The sequence below is a fragment of the Nicotiana tomentosiformis genome, chromosome 5, assembly GCF_000390325.3.
Source record: "Nicotiana tomentosiformis chromosome 5, ASM39032v3, whole genome shotgun sequence".
In the NCBI taxonomy this organism is placed as follows: domain Eukaryota; kingdom Viridiplantae; phylum Streptophyta; class Magnoliopsida; order Solanales; family Solanaceae; genus Nicotiana; species Nicotiana tomentosiformis.
This window is the reverse complement of record NC_090816.1, coordinates 1,185,755-1,206,965: the sequence shown is the minus strand read 5'-3', so window position 1 is coordinate 1,206,965 and position 21,211 is coordinate 1,185,755. Positions and strand designations below refer to the sequence as shown.

Genomic DNA, 21,211 nt, shown 5'->3' with positions numbered 1-21,211 from the left:
TGGGAAGGAGAAGTTGTTGTGGGATCTGTATCTATGTGATTGTAGCGTAAAGATAAGCGGGGGAGCCACCGTCTATGATTGGGTCACGTGGTTGTGTGCCTGTGAAGTTTCTGGTCATCGGTGCATTGGTGGATTAGTTCTGACTAAGAGAAGAAAAACATCAAAGGTATTTTTGGGCAAGGAATATGTCGTATATGCGCTACATTTTACCTTATCGATTCATGTGCAGATGTTGGGGATAACTCAGAATTTATGCTTCTTGTGAATGTGACGTGCAAGAAAAAGAATTCATCTGATTGCCTCTTTGGAAGTGTTCATGTGCTAGTAGAGCACTAGAGTTTGGTTATATATTTGGGACCAGGTCAGAGTGGGTGACTCTCAACAATGGTTCTAGTGGGTTCAAGAATTAAAGTGTGGTGTTTAAGGATTTTGGGTTCGTTATATGGCTGAGGACTGGGTTTTGTAGCAGGTGTGAATGATACTTGGAGAATTCCTATGTTATCATCGGGTTTACGGTGCAGTATTGGAGAAATGGGAGTAACGGCTTCGGATTCGCAGAAGATATTTCAGAACAGGTGTATTAGTTGGAGTTACTATTGAGTGTATGAGGAGAGTATGAAATAGCTTATGGGTGCTGAGGATATGTGGTTTTGTGGTTTGGGATCACTGGGGGTGAATGTCGATTGAAGTCCGTTATGTGCTTGAAAAGAGGTATTACTTCAGAGGCAAGTCAAGAGTAATTCGGAAGACATTGAGTCAGTTAGTAGTGGTTTGGATCAGTATGGTTAAGAAGATAATCGGTTCCTTTGGTGCGATAAGGCTATACAAGTGTTTTGTGGCTAACTTGAAGGCTTGACAGTCACCGTAATTTGGTTGATTTTAAGGTATTTCATTCTGATGGCCTTGTTATGTGTAAATGGATCCCAGAAGAGTTATAGTGATTTAGACTTCGACTTGAAGTTTGCATTTTCTGTGGTTATGGGAATCTGATTGCATGTTGCGATTGTTCTTTTGAAATAAGTTGAGTGAAAAGGGTTCTAGCCGATTTTATTGGTGGTTTAGGGGTTATGATGAAATTCTTATACTCTCGCGTAGAGGCATGATAGGTGTAGTGAGCGGTATGGAAATTGGAAGTTGAGGATCAAGGTTGCGGTTTGGTTTTGGTAAGAATGTGATGAGCTCGGAGGAGCAGGGGAAGAATTCAGATATTCAGTGTATGCTGGCACTATTTTCGGGCAGCCTGTGGATGGTCTGTTTTATGGTAGAAGTGTTGGGTATTGGAATGCGGATGCTTGACTAGTATTATAGAAATAGCATAGTCGATGGCCATTGATGTAGAGAATTTGCTACCTGGTGCGAAAGGTTGTGGGAGTACATCCCACGTGAAGATAGTATGAGTGTGACTTGTTAGTCATTTGATTGTTAGATATTTAGTTAAGGTATGGAGATATTGGTACTGTCACCAGTGGGAGAAGTTATGATTGAAAGGCGCTCTGTTCCTTTGGTTGCGGACTGTGGGAGTTGTTACCAATTTGACGGTTGATCGTGTGTGTCATGAAAAGGGTCACTGTGGATCCTTGAAAGATTATTGGCCCAGTATGGGATGATCGGAATCGGCTTGAGGTCCGTTGGTAGATCTAATGTGGATGTATACTCTACATTAGGTTGGATGTGTTCCTTCAGCATAACATTGCTTATGGAGGAGTCTTCGGGCATTGGATGTTATTCCTATCGTCAGTCATTCTATGTAATACTATATTATGTCATGTGGATTGTGAAACAACTTGAATATTCGCACATGTGTTGCAATCATGTGTAACTTGTGGTATTTTTTGAGCAAGATGTCCCTCGAGATGCAGGTCATTGTGGTACCTTAGTCGTGCTTGGCATTTTGTAGCACGTGGTGCTATTTGTCTCCCCCAAGGTTGTATTTATGCACTTGACATGTTTGAGGTCGATATTCGAGCATTTCGTGGGTTTAAGCATTTTGGCTTCATGGGTATTTTCCTTATTAATTGTTATCCATGGATTGGGTGGCACGCCGCCACGGGTATGATGTTTGGATCGGGTTGCACCCCACAATGGTATCATGTGTGGATTTCTTATACTTATTTTGTGTGCCTCGTTCCTCATCTCTAAGATAGGTTCATATCATCTGTTCGATTGTTTTATTCGTTATGCGAGCTGGGTGGTTCTTGGCTAGAGTTCGTTCTTCCTTATGGGTCATATTCGAGTTGTAGCTTGTTGGCGCATTGATGGCGTCATATGAGGTTTGGACGGTGTTTGAGGTAGCTTATTGCCCGAGCATCTTGTACCGAGTTATACGAGGTTATTGGACCTGAAATCAGTGCAATTAGATTTATATAAGGTATATTAGAGGGGAAATGTTACTATTCAGTTCAGAATGAGGCAAGGGTCCTTGTTGAGCAGTGGAACTCCATGATTTATTGACTTTACAGGTGGTTATGAGCTTCTACGCGTTGCTTTCATTGTTGTTGTATCACGAGGGTTGGATCAGGGCTTATGCGCGCTATGAGGTATACTACAAGCATGTGGTTAGTGAATTTGCAGCTTGTTCGGTTAGTGGATGTTATTATGGGCATACGAATTATGTGGTGCATTATGTAGTTTCAGCATGGGTGCATGATCATATCTGGTACATCGAGTTGAGGTTGATACGATGTTCGTATGTTAAAATCATGTCTCGTGGAGAATCCCCGGATGTTGGAATTTGGTTCTAAGGCTTGTGAGCTAAGGTAAAAGGAAGGATCTTCTGTATGACTCGAGCTAATATGCTCACATAGGTTATGGTGGTATGGTTAGTTGCACGAGGTGTTAAACAGTAGATTTGGGCAATTCTGGAGAGGTGCTTGGCACGTTCGAAGACGAAAGTATATTTAAGTGGGGGAGAATGTAACGACCCGACCGGTTGTTTTGAGATCTAGCACGTGTTTTGGCAGTTTGAGGCCTTGAGTAGCTTCACTTCATGTTTTAAGACTTGAAGTGTGGTCGGAATTGAATTTCGAGAAGTGCGGAGTCGATTCGGAAGGAAAATTCTCAATTCGGAAGCTTTAAATTATAGAGTTGACCAAGTTTTGACTTTTGAGTAAACTAACTCGGAATTGAGATTTGAAGGTTTCAATAGGTTCGTATGATGATTTCAAACTTGGGCGTATGTTCGGGTTAAGTATCGGGTGGCCCGGGAGCATTTCGGCGCTTATTGTGGAAAGTTGGCATTTTGAAGGTTTTAGAAATTCCTAAGTTTGATATGAAGTGGGATTTGGCATTATCGATGTCCGTTTGGGATTCTAATCCTTGAAATAGGTTCGTATCATAATTTATGAATTGTATGTAAAGTTTTGCGTCATTCCGGAATGTTTAAGTATGATACGGACGCATTCGTCGAAGTTTGAATGTTTGAAAGTTGAAAGAAGGATTTTGATCGTTGATTCATGATTTTGAGGTTATTCGTGGCTATTCGAGCCTTTGGATAAGTTTGGGTAAGGTATTAGGACTAGTTGGTGTATTTGGACAGGGTCCCGGGGGCCTTGGGTGCGTTTCAGAATGGTTTCAAACAAATTCTCCTTACTTTGTCACTGCTGGTTTCTGGTGTATTTGGTGTGCATCGCGATCGCGAAATTAAGGATGCGATCGCGAAAGGTTAGCTGGGCTGGTGGAGGTTTGTTCATCGTGATGGCATAGACGGGGTCGCGATCGCGGAGCTGGAGCAGGTGGTTCTTCGCGTTCGCGTGGGCTGAGTTGCGAACGAGGTGGGTTGGGGAGGCAAGCCTGTTTGGGAGAGTTGTGCTATGCGATCGTGTAGGAGGAAAGTTGTTGAGGCTAAGTTAAGCCTTTGCGTTCGCATTGTTTGGCCCGCATTCGCGGTGGTTTGGGCAGGCTATGCTTCGCGATCATGAGGAGGATATCGCGTTCGCGTAGAGCAATTCCCTGGGCGAGGCTAGTTGGCCTCCGCGATCGCGAGGTATTTTCTGCGATCGCGAACAAGGTCGGGCCTGGGCAGTGTTGTTTTAATTCAGGAGTTGGCTCACTTTTCTCTCATTTTTCACTTGGGTGGCCGAATTTGGGGAGCTATTTTGAGGATACTTTCATCAAGCAACACAAGGTAGGTGATTCCCACTTATTCTAAGTTGAATACATGAGTTATATAAGGATTTAAACATGCAAAATTGTAGAAATTGTGGGATTTTGGAAGAAAACCTAGAATTTGATATTTTTAGATTTTGACCACGAAATTTGACATGGAATTTAGAATAAAGTATATATTTGATTTCGTGGTGTTATGGGTAGTAATTAGCTTCGAAAGTTTTTAGAATACGGGCACGTGGACCCGAGGGTTAGACTTTGTTGACTTTTCGAGCGAAGTTGAGAATTGTTATAAATTGATTAATTAAGAGTGTTGGAGTATATTCTCATTGGTTTGCATGTTGTTTGACTAGTTTCGGATTGATGGGCACTGGTTTGAGGTGTTACAGAGGCGTTGGAGCCAGTTATGGAGCTTTGGAGCGAGGTAAGTATCATGTCTAACCTTGTGAGGGGGAAATTACCCCGTAGGTATTATATTTGTTATGTGCTACATGTTGTGGGAGCTACGCATGTATGAGGTGACGAGTGTCCGTGTGTATGCTAGAATTTCTGATTATGTCCATATAGACTTAGACTCACACCATGCTTTAATTGTATTATTGGAGTTATTCTTGCTTGTTTAATTGCTTTAATTTGCATTATGACCTGAGACTAGACTCACGTAGAGTAATGGACTTACTATTTTAGATATTTGATGAGCTACTTGATAAGTTTTTCTTGAATCTCATAACTCACACATATAATCGTGAGTGGGGTCAAAGACCCGTAAAAGCTTCATATTGTAATGGAATCGGGTTGAACGCCTCAGCAACGCTCTTATGGGATCGAGTCGTTCACCTTTACAGGATTATTGTAACACTCTTATAGGATCGGGTCGTTCACCTCGGCAGTTCTATGAAACACTCTTGTGAGATTGGACCGTTCGCCTCGGCAGTTCTATGAAACACTCTTATGGGATCGGGCCACTCACCTCAGCAGCATCATGTATCACACTCTTATGAGATTGAGTTGCTCGCCTTGGCAAGATATTGTAACACACTCTTATAGGATCGGCCGCTCGCCTCAGCAATATGATGTAAATATTCTTATGGGATCGGGTCGTTAGCCTCGGCAATTTCATGAAATACTCTTATGGGACCGGCCTGCTCGCCGCGCCAGAATCGTGCATAATATTTGACAAGAAGACAGTGTATCTGTGAGTTTTTCTGACTTGAGACGTGATGACCTATATGGAGGGGACCATATTATATGCTCCATTTGAAGAGGGTAATCAATATTTGAGGACTTTGTGTTTACTGTTCAGATGAGGATCGTATCATGTACCTATATTTGTTTTCAGTGTTTAATTATCATGCTTCATACTTGTTTACTTTCTATTGTACTTGATTTATTGGACCACTAGTAAGTGTCGATATTGACCCCTCGTCACTACTTCTCTGGAGTTAGGCTAGATACTTATTAGGTGCGCATTGATTTACGTACTTATGCTACACTTCTGCACTTATTGTGCAAGTATATATTTCTGGTGGTGTTTTGGGCGCAAAGGCGCAACTATTGTGGGGACTTTACGGTGAGCTGCATCTCATGTTCATGTTCGATTATGTTATCCTGTCTATTTTAAATTTCGGACAGATGTGGGATATTCTAGTTGATGTTAATAGTTTTGCTCAAGTATTGTCACCTTTTATTTTATATCTTACTAGCATTGTAAGTATCCATGATTTTAAATGCGCAAATTTCTTTTTTTAATAAAAATTTATGATTTTAAAAAAGTAATAAAACGAATAATTAATTCGATGGTTCACCGTCGGCTTGCCTGACGGCGACGTTGGGCGCTATCATAACCTATAGTGGGAACTGGGTCGTGACATTTACTTTTATCTTGAAAACGGGTCAAATTTATCAATGGTGACAGGAATGAGGATTGAATGTTCTGCTGAAACGATTAATCGTCTTTCTGATATTGACAATATTGATGATCAAGTGACTAATAATTTCATAGAAGATCCTATTTGGGCAGATATTTGTACTACTCTATGCCATTTTTAATAGGATGACCATTAATGTTGGTAGAATCATCAATGCTGGTTTTGAGGCTTGTAAATTTGATCCGACTGTGCGGAGTATTTGTTTCCCTTCCACTATCACATTGTTAGTCAAAGATGCTGGAGTTAAGCAAATTAAGAATTTGTACAACACTTTTTGGAAAAAACTCGAGAAAACTAATGGTCCAGAGAGTAAAAAAGGGGAGGAAGAAAGGCCTAGACAGGAGATGAAAACTCAATTGGTAGTTCAACAAACTAATATGATGAGGCAAATCTCTCAACATATGGAAACTTTATTGCATAATGTTGGACAGCTGAGTGGAAGATTTGATAAGGTCGAAGAGCGTTTGAGAAATGTCGAGATAGTGAGTATGGTTTTAACAGACAAAACCAGAATCAGATGCAAGATAATGTGGGATTTGTAAACTTTTCAGAATATGCACCTGTTCCTTGGGATTTCTGAAATTCAGATAGTAACTATGCAGCAGAATGATTGGCAACTTAAAACAATTAAGCTTTTGTGTATATTAGTTGTCCAAATCTTGGAATTGACTGTGTAAAAAAAATTATTATCTATGTGAATTTGTTTCTATTATGAATTGTTCGTTTTGTTTTTTTACTTTATGTTTGGACTAACACTTGGCTTTGTACTACTTTTTTTTTTTTATGGTTTTGTGGTTAAGATATGTACTCACAGAGAAAATATGGTATGGTATGGTTGATCAAAATCTCACTTATAATTTTGTTACTACCTATTTTTGCTGATGCATAGAAGAAAAGATTCTACTACCAAGGAAATGCAAAAGTAAAAAAGGAAAGAGATTTTCTTTTTAGGCTTCAAAGGTTCACTGTAAATACATCTAAACACCAAAAAAAAGTATATCCTCTATATATAATTTTATAATATATTTATGAATATAAACTACTTATTTTCTTTAGTTTATTTTCACTCTTTATTCGTAAGTATTGCTCTTGTACAATTTTGAAGTGTTAAAATAAAATTTTACATACCTTCTAACATAATATTTTTTATTTATGCCATCTAACTTCCAAGTTTGTGGTTTTTATTTTTATGAATTCAAAGGATGAGTATCTCCAAATATGAGAAATTATTGAAATTGAGAAGCTTTATGATCACAAATAGGTAGAATCAATATAATTTTGCTAGAACTTGCCCCAAATGTCTATCGAGAAAAAATTTCAGACAACATTGATTTTTAAATTAGGCTTTCTTTGTTTAACTTTTTAGCCTCTTTATTCCGAAAAGAAAAAAAAAGTGTACATATATTTCCTTTTATCACTCAAATTTGAGCCTTCAATTTCATTGCTACACCATCAACGTGAAGAAAAGTAAGAAAGAATACAAAAGTAATATTCTTACTCTTTTTAGCTATTTATAATTGAGTAAAAATGGTTATCAAAGAAAGGGATGAAGAATTATTAAAAAAAAGAAGAAGAAGGAAAGAATGGACGTTCTGAAAAAGTGTGAATCATGTATATATGAATGTTTCATACAAAAATACGAAAAAGTGAAGAAAAATATATATATGCTTGTGAAATAAATTGTTGGTTGACAAAATAATTAACTCTAATGATAATGCTGGAAAGAACAAGTCACTATAAATATATCTTTTACCCTTACCAGCATTAATCTAAATATTACAAGACCAAAAAAAGTCCTAAGAAGATTTTAGAAATAAATGTTGAGCTTATATTAGTGGAGACTGGCATGAAGGGCAAGCTTAGGGATAAATTTGAGAAACTCAAGAGTTGTTATCATAAAGTTATCAATCTCAAAAGGTTCATCAGGAATACGGGATGCAAAATTTCTTTTGCCAAATAAAAGTAGAAGCAGAAATAAGGTAAAGATTTGGTGAACTTGAAAAGTTATTGGCATTGAACTTTATGTGAATTTTATTTTTTTTGAATTTTTTACTTTACAAGAAACATTAATTACTAATAAATTTATTCTCCTCGAGGACGAGAAATAGTTCAAGCATGGGAGAATTTGATGAATATAAAATATTTACTTATTATATATTTTTAATATCCTACTTTAAATAATATACTTAAAAATATATCTCGAATTTTGCCTCTTTATAACTATTTTTGCAAAAGAAAAGAAGAAGAACAAGAAGAAAAATTATAAATAACAGAAGAAAAAGACAGAATGCTCGATGAAAGTCTGCTATGGCAAGCACAATAATTGAAATGGCAAGATGGAAAAGTATATAATTGAAGTTTCGACGTATTAAAACCCCCATCCTTAGACGTATCCAAACTCCTATCTTGGACATATCTAAGCTCATATCTTCAGACGTGTCTAAGCTCCTAGTCTTAGACACGTCTAAGCATTTAATGCCTGCAAGACTTTTTTATAAATATAATGCAAACTTGGCATCGGGGAAAATGAGGAGAGACATAGCAAGAGAACCACTTTTCTATAAACTTTGGTTTTAACTTCTTCCTTTAACTATTTCATTTTCTTCCCGTAAGTTTTCGAATTTTCTAAGAGTATTGGTAATATTCAAGAATTCTTTTTTGTTGTGAAATGTAAATACTCCATAATGGAGTAATCTCGTTTGTTGGGATAGTTGATGAAGCATGGTATATATTTTTATAATATTATTTAAGTTATAATACATCTCTGGATTGAAATTTTCCTTTTATTTTCACACTGTGTTGGAATAATGATTTTTAATTAATCATTATTACCACTCCTATATATTTTCTTTAATTCATTCTTATATTAATTTTGTAATTCTTGCAGAGCAAAACTAATATATAATAACCAATGAATAAAATAGTAGAGTGGGAATAATATTTATAAAACTCCTATTTCAAATTTGTAATCTTGTTTGTCCCAGTGTTAATTCTCGCGGACGAACTGTTATAGGCAAGATTACTAATTTTTTGTAAAAATATTCTCACGAAGATTTTACTACCTTTTAGCACAATTCAGGCAAGAAAATATTTCGGTTTGATCGTCAAGAGTTTTAACTTAATTAATTACATAACCTTACGGAATGCTTTTAATTGACATTTTCTTAGTGAGCAAAATATAATTGCATTAGCAATAAGCAATTATTCTTTAGAGAAATACATGTAGAAATTAAGATTTTATTGTAACAATATCAAGTGAATTCAACAATTCCCAACTCTTTTTAAATTGTGAATCTTTCGGAAGTTGTTCGTTTTTCTTTAAGTAATTAACAACTTTTAAAACCTCATTCACCTTTCATCAATTTGGTTATCTCAAATAGTAGTAAAAATATTAAAAGTTTGTAGCTTAGAATAATCAATCTGTGGGACGATATCATAAATTATACTAGAGTTTGATTGAGTACGAGCAGAAAAATCCTATGCACATTGATCTCGTCAGGGTTCAAATCATGTGATCTTCATGAGAGGGGCGTGGGTTCAAATCACACTTCTGACAAATTTGTTCCCTTTTTATTTTGTAACCAACCATGTGATTTTTATTTTATGCATGAAATTTTTCTTGAGTTACAGTTTTAGGTTGCCAAATGTTTCCTTATGATTTTAGTTGGTGAATAATTCGAGAGTGCGTGGGTTCAAATCATGTGATCTTCGTGAGAGGGCATGGGTTCAAATCGCACTTCTAACAAATTTGTTTCCTTTTTATTCTGTAGCCAACCATGTGATTTTTATTTTATGCATGAAACTTTTCTTGCTTTACAGTTTTAGGTTGCCAAACATTTCCTTATGATTTTAGTTGGTGAATGATTTGAGAGGGCGTGGGTTCAAATCATGTGATATTCGTGAGAGGGCGTGGGTTAAAATTCCACTTCTGACAAATTTGCTTCCTTTTTATTCTGTAACCAACCATGTGATTTTTATTTTATGCATGAATGTTTTCTTGCTTTATAATTTTAGGTTGCCAAATGTTTCCTTATGATTTTAGTTGGTGAATGATTCGAGCCTCTGTTTATTATTATCAATCTTTTGCATGCGTGTCTTATATTATACTTTATACTATCTTTTATCACGAGTTACCAAGGTTATTAGTGGAGACGGAATCTAACCATATATATGAAGTGTGATGACTCGACCGGTCGTTTTGACCTATAGTGCGTCGTTCGGCAGTTTGAGCCCTTGAATAATTTCACTTCATGTGTTAGGACTTGTACGCGTGGTTGGAGTTGAATTTTGAGAATTTCGGAGTTGATTCAGATGGAAAATTCTAATTTCGAAAGTTTTAGGTTGGAAGAATTGACTAAGGTTTAACTTTTGAGTAAACGACCTCGAAATCGAGATTTGAAGACTCCAATAGGTTCGTATGATGATTTCGGACTTGGGCGTATGTTCGGCTTGAGTATCGGGTCACCCGGGAGCATTTCAACGCTTATTGTGGAAAGTTGGCATTTTGAAGATTTTAGCATTTTCTAAATTTGGTTTGAGGTGCACTTTGGTGATAAATATGTCTGTTTGGGGTTCCGAGCCTTGGAATAGGTTCGTATCGTGATTTGTGACTTGCACGCAAAATTTGGCGGTCATTCTGGAATGTTTAAGTATGATTCGGATGCATTCGTCGAAGTTTTAATGGTTGAAAGTTTTAAAAAGGTTTTGATCGCCAATTCATAGTTTTGATATTGTTTGGTGTGATTTGAGGCCTCGAGCAGGTTCGTATCATATTTTGGAACGTGTTGGTGTGATTGGACGGGTCCCGGGGGCTTTGAGTGTGTTTCGGGATGGTTTCAAGTCATTTCTCCATGTTTGTGCTTCGCGTTCGCGAAGGTTTGGGAAGCAAGGCTCTGCGTTCGCGATTTGATGTTCGCGTTCGCGACGAAGGACCTGGCTTGGTGGCTAACTTGGTCTTTGCGTTCGCGGAATGGCAGATGCGTTTGCGATAGGCAGGCTGGTAAAGCTTCGCGTGCCCTTTCTCGTGTTCGCGTAGAGGAGTTTTGGAGCTGAAGCTAGATATGCTTCGCGAACGTGAGGTGATTTCCACGTTCGTGATGAAGGTCGTCTCGGCAGTGTATAAAATTGCAAAAGAGGGTTTTGGCTTAATTTATCTAAAATCTTCCATGAGAGGCCGAGCTTGAGGCGACTTTGAAGGAGCTTTTTCGTCATCCATCACTAGGTAAGTGACTTTTAGATATTGTGAGTTAAATATATGAATTTTACATGGATTTGAACATAGAAATTAGTAGAAATTCTGAGATTTTGAAAGAAACCTAGAAATTGATATTTTTAGATTTTTACTACGAAATTGGACATAGAATTAGGAATAAACTATATATTTGAGTTCGTGGTATTATGGGTAAAGTTTATCTTTGAAAATTTTCGAAATCCGGACACGTGGGCCCGAGGGTTGACTTTATTGACTTTTCGAGCGGAGTTGAGAATTGTTATAAATTGATTTATTAAGAGTATTAGAGTATATTTTTATTGGTGTGCACATTGTTTGACTAGTTTTGGAGCGACATGCATCGGTTTGAGGCGTTAGAGCGGCGTTGGAGCTAATTATGGAACTTCTGAACGAGGTAAGTCTCCTGTCTAACTCTGTGAGGGGGAATTTACCCCGTAGGTGTTATATTCTTATGTGTTGCATGTTGTGAGAGCTACGCACGTATGAGGTGACGAGTGTCCACGCGTATGCTAGAATTCCTGATTATATCCGAGTAGACTTAGGTTCACGCCATACTATAATTGTACTATTTGAGTTATCTTTGCTCGTTTAATTCCGTTATTTCGTGTTACGACCTGAGACTAGACTTGCATAGGGTGATAGACTCACTATTGTAGACATGTGACATGCTACTTGATAATCCGCAGAATAATTTGTGCTTCCCTTATGAATTTCTCCCGCGTTGTGCGTACTCATTGCAAAGTTTTCCTTATATATTTCATAACTCACACGTATATTCGTGGATGGGGTCAAAGACCCGTTAAAGCTTCTTATTCTAATGGGATCGGGTCGTTCGCCTTGACAGGATTTTGTACCACTCTTATGGGAGCTGGTCGTTCACCTCGGCAGTATAATAGATACATCTATTGTTCGTGCTGACGCTCGGCAGAGTACACATTATTATGGGATTGGGTCATTCGCCGCAGAAGTATCATATTCCTTATGGGATCAGGCTGTATGACCTCGGCATAATCGTACGTTATATCACTAGCAGTCCAAATATTCACGAGATTTTCCTTCCACTGATGCCTTATATTTTATATGGTGTTTCTTATTCATTTGATATTGGCACTTGATATTTTCTAAGTTGTTGAGATAGAATACGAGATTGAGAAGTTTATATCGTTAAAAGAAATTTTGAAAGATTATGATGGTTACCGTTTCATCCTACTATTACTGTTGTGCTTCATATCTGTTTAGGATTTAGCATACTGCTTTATTGGACCTCTGGTAAGTGTCGGCGTCAACCCCTCGTGACTACTTCTCCGGGGTTAGGCTAGATACTTACTGGGTACGCGTTGATTTACGTACTCATGCTACACTTGCTGCAATTATTGTGCAGGTGTATATATGTCTGATAGTCTTTTGGGCGCAAGGGCGCGGTTGTAGCGGAGATTTTACGGTGAGCTGCATTCCATGTTGCGATTCACAACATACAGAGTCTCCATCAGCATTATTTATATTCTCCTGTCTAACTTGTATTCCAAACAGATGTTGTATTATTATTATACTCCTTGGTAGATGCCCATGCACCTGTGACACCGGGTTTAAGGGGTTCCTACATGATGTTCATTATTGTAGTTCAAGTAATTATTATCATTTCACTTTGTAATTTATATTTTAAATGGAAGTTGGAAATAAAAATCACGGGTTTTTTGCGAGTACCAGACTTTACTCTACTTATTTAAAGGGATTCATGATTTCAAAAATAATAAAATGAGTAACTAAGTAGATTAAGCACTGTTGGCTTGCCTGACGGCGGCGTTAGGCGTCATCACGACCTATAGTGGATTTTGGGTCGTGACATGAAGCTTCAAAAGTCATTACTTAATGGGCTCTCCCCTTGCGAGCTCATAGATCCATAACAAGGGCTACATTACCGGCTAACCGCTAAGTTATAGTAGCTTGTTTGGATATATGGTTGTTACATATTGTATTGTATCATATTGTTATTTTAAGTATACTGTTTGTTTCGATTGTTACTTAAATTTTATTGTATTATATCGTATCGTTAAATCCGTCAAAATATAATGACAAAAAGAGTCATTTTATGTAATGACCGATTTGATGTGGTCGCGTCGTTATCTTATTTTTCTCTTATTTTGCCCCTTTTTATTATTAAATAATCATATTTAATCATTTATTCTACCTTTAAATAATAATTTTACCTCATATCTTACTTTTTCTTTGTAATATTGCAAGTTTATTCTCGGTATTGTTGGTGCATGATATCATGAAATGATGACAAAAGATACAATCTATCCAACTGTTGTATTCATCAAAACGTACAATATAATACAATACATTACAATACGACACGATACATTATGAAAAAATATATAACATCCATCCTAAGAAGTTGTAACCCTCCAATGTATATATAAGAGTTAGGCCTAAGTCATAAGCACGAAAATACGTACAACAGACTGAGGAAACTCTACTTCAATAAGGTGTAATTTCCTAGTTTTGAACTTTACATTCAATTTAAGAAGAAAGGACATCAAATACTCCCAAATCCCAATCAAACAAAGATAAATAGGTAATGGACTCAATTTTATGTCATAATCCGAAATTTTCACCAACTTGACCGTGATGGTGCCTAACATTTCACTTACTAGACAAGTTAACGTTAGAATAATTTCAGCCATTTTTAACAGTTCAGTTGAAATAATAATAAATCAACCAAATATTTAATTGAATATGAAATAGAATTTTTTCTACAAATCTCAAATCTGTAGTACAAGTCGCAAGCTCTACAGAGTTTACTAGAAAATTTCTAAGTACAACTATTCCAGAATAGTATCAAACAACACAAAGAAAATATCATAAGATGACTCTGAGTCTTGTGAACGCGACATCAGGTGTACCTTGAGTCTCCACAAAGATACACGATCAGATAATAGGAATATCAACAACTATGAGGTCTGGATCTGCACAAAAATGTGCAGAAGAGTAGCATGAGTACACCACAGCGGTACCTAGTAAGTATCAAGCCTAACTTCGGTAGAGTAGTGACGAGGCCAGGTCAAGACACCTACCAGACATATAAACCTGTACAAAATACTACATAAAGCTAACATGGAAAGAATATCATTGTAAGGCCAATAACAAAAGAATTTTTAATTCAAATCAACAATGAGAACACGGATAGCAACGAGAAAATAATCAAGTAATTAAGCAACAACATAGTCAGAGTAAAAATGACATACAGATGGGTTCAAGTAAGGAATCATATGACAAAATCAATTAAATTATTTATGATGCATGTATTTCAACATAAATTACCCGAGGCATCACCCCTCGAAATCTCAATTCATGATTCACAACTCCCAATTCTTACACATGTGGCATCTTGTGACCACATCTTCCGAATCACTTTTGCACGGCAAAGTACTCGTGTTACTATGTGTATAACTTTTGTATCAATATCAACCAAGATAACCAATGAATAATTTAAATACAATTAAATATAGTGAGGCATCAAATGAATCATTAAGCCAATTTAGGATTTAGATAAGGTAAAACAGTGGAGAGGTTGTACAAATAGAATATCAATTGAGTTTAGTTTAGAAGTATATGAGATCTGCTAAAATATTGTATTTATACAAGATAAGACATTCAATCAAGTTTTAATGAAATAAATATGAGATTTATTAAAATAAAATGAAATAACAATTTTTCATGCAATTTACACTACAATAAGATGATGAGAAGGTTGAGATATCAATTAGAGTAAAAATATAATAACCACTTAATTTACTAAATCTCCAAATAAGATATTTCCTCCGTTTCAATTTATATGAACTTATTTCCTTTTTAGTCTGTATCAAAAAGAATGACCTCTTTCCTTATTTGAAAATAATTTATCTTTATGCAATGATTTATAGCCACACAAAATATATGTGCCTCATTTTACACCACAAGTTCAAAAGTCTTCTCTCTTTTCTTAAACTCCGTGCCCAGTCAAATGGGTTCACATAAATTGAAACGGTGGGAGTATGAGTTTTATGTTTGAAAGACACACAAGTGGAACAACATGAAAATTCTTTCATTTACCTCTGCTAAATTCTCAGCAACTTAACATATCACATAGGATGCATGACTCACACACGAAATCCATATTGTTCCATTTTTAATATATTGATGGTTAATTAATTATAATCAAAATACAATGAGGTTATTTAAGAAACCATAGTAATCGTTCTAGCATGAAATGCATCGCGAGAATCACAATCGAAATTAACCTTAATATCACAATAATTCCATATTTGTACATTTGTTACGTCGTGCAACCCGATCCCATACAATAATAAATCATATATGTTGCGGCGCCACACAATAATAATCATATCTATTGCGGCATGCAACCCGATCCCTCACAATAATAGATCATATTTGTTGTGGCGTGCAACCCGATCCCTCTCAATATTAAATCATATATGTTGCGGTGTGCAATCCGATCCCTCACAATAATAAATCATATATGTTGTGGCGTGCAACTCGATCCCTCTCAATAATAAATTATATTTATTGCGGCGTATAACCCGACCCCTCACAATATTAGTCAACCAATTACGGTATACCACAAAATCAAAAGAAATAACGAGGCCACAAAGAAGTCACAACTAATGAAAAAGGCTACACGATAGCTCACGAAATCAAATAGCAAAGAAATGACAATCCATAAGCCAAGGCAAAATTTATGAGATCAATTAATAATTAAGGCACGTAGCAGGTAAAGTATGAATTCAACGAGTGGGTACGATCAATAATTGGCATATAAGGTGATATTGACAACAAAGATGGAACATGTATTAACAATTTCAAGTAAAACACGTACAAATAATTCTAACAACAAAAGATGTAGTCATGAAAAGATAGTTGCAATTAATTACATGAAGGAAGCCTAACAGTCCAAACCGCTCAAATACCACATATAGGTCGTGTACCCTTTCGTCACCTCGCGTACACGGCCTTTACATAACACGAATGACAATTGCATCTCAAATCCTAAGGGGTGGTTTCCCCCACACAAAGTTAGACAAGACACTTACCTTAACGGAGTTAAGCCGATATTTCAAAATGGCCTTCTCTCTTGAAATGACCTACGAACGACTCAAATCTAATTAAATTAATGACATAAAATAATTATAATTTATAGAAAATAATTTCAGATAATAATATGTTGATTTCCAATTTTATTCTAAAAGTCAACTCCGGGGCCCGCATCTCGGAACCCGACGAAAATTCACAAAATCTTAACACTCATTCCGATACGAGTTCAACCATACCAATTTTATCAAATTCCAATAACGAATCGTTTTTCAAATCTTAAATTTTTATTTTTGAAAGATTTTGCAAAAATCTCATTTTCTTCCGATTGATTCACTAATAAAAGATGAAAATAATCATGGAATCATGAAATATAATAAAAATCGAGTAGGAAACACTAACCCCAATCCATTTGGTGAAAATCCTCTCAACAATCGTCCAAATCCGAGTTCCCTAGCTAGAACAATATTGAAATGAGCTTATAAAAAAAAACTGCCCTATAAAAATACTAATCTGGTCGCTAAAAGTCCATTTTCCGTCACTAAAGGTCCGCACCAGAATATGATTGCACCAACAATTTATTATTTCACTAAAAAGGCTCTAACTCCATCATACGAACTCAGAATTCGACGATTCTTATTCCTATGAGTCACAAATAATAATACGAACCTAGTCGTTCAATCGAAACTCAATTCGGAGCTCATTTGCTCAATGTGATACCAAATTTGCTCGTTAAATAATTAACTCATGTTTTGCGCTAAAAACCCAATCGCGACTTGATAAAATTAGACCAAACATTTCAGATCATTTCTATAATTCATTATCAAATTCCCTAAAGTCTCGAAATCGAATTTCAATCTCTAGAACTAAAAATGGACCTTTGGATCATTACATGCTTATGCTCAAAACACCAAACTATTCCAAAACTCATCTGAGCCCCATGGGACCCCAACCAAGTATACTAACAAGTCCCATAACATGATACGAACTTAGTAGATGCCTCAAATTACATTAAACAATACTAAAATACCAATCGCACCCCAATTCAAGTTTAATGAAAACTAGCGAATTCCAAATTCTACATTCGGTGCCGAAACGTATCAACTCAATCCGGAATGACTTCAAATTTTGCATGCAAGTCATAAATGACATAATGGAGTTGTTCCAATTTCTAAAATTGAATGTCGACCCCGATATCAATAAAGTCAACTCTCGGTCAAACTTTTCAAAAAAATTTTATTTTCCAACTTCTGCCAAAATATGCTGAATTGTCCTACGGACTCCAAATCCAAATCTGGACATGTGCCTAAGTCCGAATCATCATATATACGGAACTATTGGAATCATCAAAATTTCATTCCGGAGTCGTTTGCTCAAAAGTCAAATCTCCGGTCAAACATTAGAAATTCAAGCTTTATAAAATCAAACCTTAAATATTTTTCTTTCAAAAACTAACGGAAAACGTGCCTACGCACCTCGGAATAACTTTAAATTTTGTACATAAGTCATAAGCATTGTTACAAAGTTGATCGAACTCTCGGAATCCAAATCGGGACCCGATATCAATAAAAATTCAATTATGGCCAAATTTAGAAATTTTTTAAACCTTTAAATTTTTAGTTTCCGTCAAATGGCGATAATTCAAGGTATGGACCTCCAAAGTTGATTTCGGGCATACGCCAAAGTCCCAAATCACGATACGGACCCATCGGAACCGTCAAAATATCGACCCGGGCCCGTTTGCTCAAAACATTGACCGAAATCAACTCAAATAAAATTTAAAGAGAAAATTTTGCATTTTTTTGATTTTTCACATAAAATATTTCGAAAAATATACGGATTGCGCACGCAAATCGAGAAAAACTGAATGAAGCTATTCGAGGTCTCGAAATATACATAAATAAAGATTAAAATTAAAAACAACCTATAGGGTCATTACTCAAATACAAGTAAAACCAACATAACTTAAACGAAGGGGGAAAGTCTAAAAGTAATACGACAAGTTATGTGAAGGTTCTGATCAAAATAAAATGTGATTATAGGACCTACAATCCCTCTTTCCTCCTCTTTTTCTTCAGTTTCGTCTTCTTCCCAACAGACAACAATTCTAGCAATCATGTTTGAATTGAAATAAATGTTGCAGGAAATTTAATTCCAGAGCAGCTTTTTATTTAATCAATTTAAGTTATATAGTGTAAAAAAATGTATTCATACTGTAGCTAGCTTACCATTTTTTCTAAGTTATCAATAAATATATTTATCTATAATTGTCGTTTTTAAGTGACGAAGATTGTGTATATATTTTTTAAATATAACTTAAAACTTAATTCAATTAGCAATTTTCTGTCATTTATGGCAGTTCATAAAAATCATAATCACCAGATCTTGCTTTTGGTAGGAAAGAAAATGTTTTCCATTGGAAAAAAAATTTCTAAAAAATGAGTGATTTTATTACTTATTTTTCCTTGTTTGGTTGGTGAGTGAAAAACTTTTTTCGAAAAATATTTTTTAGTGTTTGTTTAGAGAGTCGAAAATATTTTTTAGGAAAATATATTTTTATGCTACTTTCCTTACCCTCTCCCCTCTTCCCCAAATCCCTATGTTGAAATGAAAGAAAAATATTTTTTTACATTATGACCAGAAAATACTCATTTTGTTGAAATAAAAGAAAATATTTTTTACTACATTATTTTGTTGAAATAAAGAAAATTAATACTTTTTCTACAAAATGAAAAGAAAGTACTTCTTTTGTTGAAATGAATGAAAATACTTTTTTACATTATGAAAAAAAAAATATTCATTTTGTTGAAATTAAAAGGAAAGTACAATATGGAAAGAAAATACTTTTAATAATATTTCTATTTAGGGTAGGGGTAGGGCATGGTTGGGGGAGGGTGGGTGGGTATGGTGAAGTGGGAGTAGGGGTGGAATGGGGTGGGGTTTGGTGGGGATGAGGAATAGGGCAGAGAAGGTTGAAGAAGAGTTTTTGAAAATATTTTCTTAGGAAAATGAGTTCATGAAGAAAATATTTTCCAAAACATTTAATGCCAACCAAGAAAATTGGAAAATATTTTTCATTTCAAAAAATATTTTCCTTCCTACCAAATGCACCCCTTATCTCTTAAATATGTACACTCTTTGAGTCGATACGCAAGTGTTAGACGTGCATCAGTGCATGTACATTAATTTTTCACTAAATTTATTCGAACCAAATGAGATATGATTTACATATTTAAATGATTCCAAATTAATTTTATTTTCTAACGAATATAGAGTAATAATAATAACTGAAAGTGACAAATGAATCACCACATGTTGCTATCTTATAACGAGTGTTATTACTTTGAATTGAAACATTAAAATACTTTGCTTTACGAAAGTTTTAAGATTTGCAAACTTTACCTTAAACAGGTTGGATATGTATGAGTATTTAAAGTAAACATTCATTATCTCACTAATATATATTTCCACTTTAGTTTATGACACTCCACGTTAAATTTTTGAGTCAATTCCACCTTACCTCCTCAACCTTTTAGTTTTGAGAAATAATACCCCTTCACCTCTTCAATAGGAAAGAAAGCCCCTTTAACTAAAGAATGAACATTCAACAAGCACAATGAAAAAACTATCACCGGAAAACTCAACCTGCTTTTAAGATAACTAAATCAACTTTTAAGAAACTTTATTTGGTTGTTATTATATTGATTCTAATACATATAGTATATTTCATTTTATTTTGTGGATCTTGTTATTTCCAATATGCGAACATCTGGCTCCAATGACGTTCCAAATTCTTTTGTGCCAACTAATTATAAAGATTGGCAAATAAATAGATTTAAGTCATGGTGCGGCTTAATCTCATAAATAGTCACCAAATTGATGTGTGGCACCAACTAATGGATATAGCTTTAAGTTATTGTAATAAAATACAATATTAACAGACCGATAATGGATTAAATATTATTTTAGCTTAGCTTCTCGTTAGTTACTTTGCTGCATATAACTCTGCACGTACCATAAAAAGGAGAATTCGACATCGTTTTTCCCATATGCTTTGATATTGACATCAAACAAGCTTAGCTCAACTCACGTGATGACTTTTAGTTTTATCTCCAAACAAGAATTGTTATATCATTTTGTAAATTATCTGGTGACCATTTTTTCATTTCGTTGGTTGTGATCTTTTGGGTCAAAGGGGATCCCTTTTCCGTTCAAAAGGTGAAGGGAGTATTGTTTCCTTATGCTAAAAGATTAAGGGGTAAAGTGGAATATACTCTAAATTTTCTGATTTGGCAAATAAGTTTTTTTTTTAAAAGAAACCAGTCACGTTATTTGGGTACAAATTAGGGGTGTTCGTCGGTTGGTACGGTATGGTATTTAGATATTTCGGTTCGGTATTTTCGGTATTCGATTTCTTAAAATGCAATACCAATAAATACCGTACCTAATTAAATTCGGTATGGTTCGATTTTTCTCCTTTCAGTTTCGGTTTATTCGGTTTGGTAACTTCGGTTTATTCGGTTTGAATACTAACTAGTGCATAGAGTCATAAACTGTAATATTCTAAATTAAAGTACTCAAAAATACAAAACTAAAAATATTTGTTGATAAAAGTTGTCCAAAACTAGCAATATCAACCCAGAGAGAGAAAAATGTACATAAAAGAATAAATTTGATTATCAGAAATGTCTTGTTACTTGCTTAGAGTTAATTGATGAACTCAGAGAATAAAGAAAAGTAAAATTTTAGATTTTTATATTTATGTTATAATTAATAATATGTGTATTGTGTAATATAATATATATTTCGGTACGATATCGGTATTTCAGTATTTCATCTTAAAATACCATATATCATA

General features: G+C 35.3%; 1 long non-coding RNA gene across 2 annotated transcripts; it reads left to right on the top strand.

The window, feature by feature from the left end:
- The first annotated feature begins 8,582 nt into the window (after nucleotides 1-8,582).
- Nucleotides 8,583-12,943, top strand: LOC138891744 (uncharacterized). 2 transcript variants are annotated; one of them, XR_011408066.1, is made up of 4 exons: nucleotides 8,583-11,253; nucleotides 11,586-11,656; nucleotides 12,107-12,275; nucleotides 12,644-12,943. It is a non-coding gene; the product is annotated as an uncharacterized lncRNA (long non-coding RNA). The 2 variants fall into 2 exon arrangements; XR_011408067.1 differs by lacking the exon at nucleotides 12,107-12,275.
- Nucleotides 12,944-21,211: the final 8,268 nt, after the last annotated feature.